We start from the raw sequence: 2812 nt of genomic DNA on the forward strand, positions 1-2812 counted from the left end.
GGGAAAAAAAGCTAAGAGTCAAGACACTAGTGGAAGTATTTTTACTACAGATAAATCAGTTGTGGGGTTTCCTTGAGGAGGTGAAGATGAAATTTTAGTTTGCTTTGCTTTGGGGGTTAGGGTTTTAGGTATTGTCTGATTTGCTCCCCCTCCTGAATTGCATTCCCTATTGGTATAATATTTGAATATGACCCCAACCCTGGATAAAATGATCTTACAAAGGACCCAGGGATGATCTTTCCAAGCAGATGTGACCAAACAAGGTCTAAGTCTCCCCATTTAGTTATCTATTATTAGATTTCTTTTATTTTCTACAACTCAAGGCTGGGTACATAATGCTCCTCCCTCCTATTTTCCCCACAACAACCATTGAGGTGGGTTGGGAGGGTTGAATGGCTGATGGTTGCAGGATAATGGGAGATTTAGGAGAAAAGTGTGCAAACCACACAGTGCATTAGTTATATCAAAAGTCTTTTTGACAATTATGCAAATATCCATATTCTATGACAATATCTGTTCAGAGATTTTGGGAAGCTTGAGAGAGGAATGGAAGAGAGAATAGATATACACAAAGAGATAGAAGGCATATTCATTGATAGCTTATCTCATAAATGGTAACTTAGCCCATGTGGAGAGAAATCTGGGAAGAAATGTTTCGAATCATTCAGAGACCCTACTTTAATGAACTCACTATAAATGAGAGTTAGCAATCTCTCTTACAGTTTCTAAGACATATGTCCTAGATTAGCCTGAAAGATGCTTTACTGAAATCTGTGTAGTTCTTGCTTCCTTGGTCTTGCCCAGCTGTGAGGGCCTTCACCATACCTTTGGTTCACTGAACTCTTATTATATATAGCCAACATCTTCTGAAATACAACTTCCTTAAATTAATGCTTTCCTTCATTATGAAGGAAATATGTCTGCAGAGCAGGTAATATGGCTACCTCTTAATTCTTTAGCTGCTCCCCCACCAATGCCTTCTGGTTGAGTTACAAGCCTGTTTTTGTTGAGGGCAAGCTATGCCATTATTTTTGTAATGGTAAAAGTAACTTTTTAGAAAATAATGTCAAAGGTTTTTTTTTTTAATCCCCAGAATGTCACTACAATAACTAGAAGTCTGAAGCACAAACAGCTATGTTGTTTAAATCTGAATAGCTGTATATATGTATAGAAATGGCTGCACCAAAATCCCACCGCATGTTGTGTGTTGAACTCTGAATTAATCATATATCAAGACTATGGAGCTGTTTGCATGCATTGTTGAGGTGCCAAAACTCCTGCAGAATTTTCCCCAGAACATGTGGGAGGATGTATGGAGCAGGAAATCTTCATATGTCATCTGTTGAGTAAGTCTCATGTAGATGGTGTTTTTGAAACAAAAACCTTTCTTTATGAGGACTGCTTGAAAGTCCAGCCAAAAAGAAGACAAATCAATCTTGAATGCAAGCATTCCAATCTGGAAGAAATCAAGGAAATGTTGATAATGAATTTGGTATATAAACCACCTAAACACAAAGCAACTCAGCGTCTTATTGAGAGTAGTACTTTGTTGTCTATTAAAGCGAATTGTTCAATGCTTCTCATTCAAGATATTAATTAGCACAAGGAAAGATATGTGCATGTCCAGAGAGTTGGAGAAGTAAGAATCACGCTTCTGAATTTCTCAAAATTACGAACAACATAATATTGAATATAATGGATGAAATAGGCAATATTTCACATTGATGAAAGGACATCCATCAACAAACATTTGATTTTCTACTTTAAACATAGACCCATACATTCTACACCCTATAAATCTTGTTTGGTAGAACTTTACAGTTGTAAGCCTGTGATGTTAATATAATAGTCTTTACAGTCCAAAATGTTTTATAAAGATAACCTTGATCTAACAAACATGATGAGACTCACATCTGATGATATCTCCATGATTTGGGGCAGACTCAGGTGTAGTAACATAGCTGAAATATGGTATTCCGTACTTAGTTCAGTAATATCCCACTGCAGATTGTGAAGATTTTGGACGTGCGCTTTGGTGCACTCACCTCACAGCACACACATTTGAACTCTGGCTGAGAAAACTAGCCCACAAAAAAAAAAAAGAGTTGTGCACGCAGCCCCCCCCCCCAAAAAAACTAACAGGAACGCTGCCCTGAAACTATTATTGGCAAACCAAGAGATTTCTATATTCACTCTTGAACACTTGCTGCACCAGCTTTCACACAGAGCAATTGCACAAGTCCAGAATCAGCAGCTGAGCTCATCTATTTCCAGCTCAGCTGCAATACATCTAAAATTGCAGATTTTTCCATTTGAAATGCCGACGGTCTCCAGAATTGGCGGCTACACTGTTTTCCCATCGGCAGGAATCTCAGATTCACCCCAACTCTATTCTTCATGTCAGCTCACTTCTACTGTATTCCAATCAAACCATTCTGTTTCATATGCAAAAAAAAAAAAAGTGATGAGAGAATGGTACCAAAATGTATCTCCTTTCCTTTTTTCTTTTCTTTTTTGGCCAGAGGGGCAGGGAATGGGATGGACGTGAAGGCATTTTTGTGGCTCTGAGATCAGTGATACTAAGAATGGGACGCCAACTGAAAGTCGTGTTTCACCCTCTCCTATTGTTCGGCTGGAGAAAGCGCTAATCGCTTTTTTTCAGCTTCCTGAGTCCACCAGACTTGAAGACCTCTGCAGCTCACTTTCTGAATGGCTTTATAGAGACTGGGAAATGATGGTGCCACAGACAAGTCCACGGAACCTCTGTATGAGAAAGTTAAATGAAACCACAAAAGAAATCAAGAAAAGAATG

General features: G+C 38.5%; 1 protein-coding gene across 1 annotated transcript in view; it reads right to left on the minus strand.

Annotated features, from left to right (window-relative positions):
- DLG2 (discs large MAGUK scaffold protein 2) overlaps positions 1-2812 on the minus strand; it is a 958242-nt gene that overhangs the window by 892181 nt on the left and 63249 nt on the right. The window lies entirely within an intron of this gene.

This window comes from Python bivittatus, unplaced genomic scaffold (assembly GCF_059951505.1).
Source record: "Python bivittatus isolate LINGU-HERP-01145 unplaced genomic scaffold, Pbiv_v1 ctg000340_np1212, whole genome shotgun sequence".
Classification (NCBI taxonomy): Eukaryota; Metazoa; Chordata; class Lepidosauria; order Squamata; family Pythonidae; genus Python; species Python bivittatus.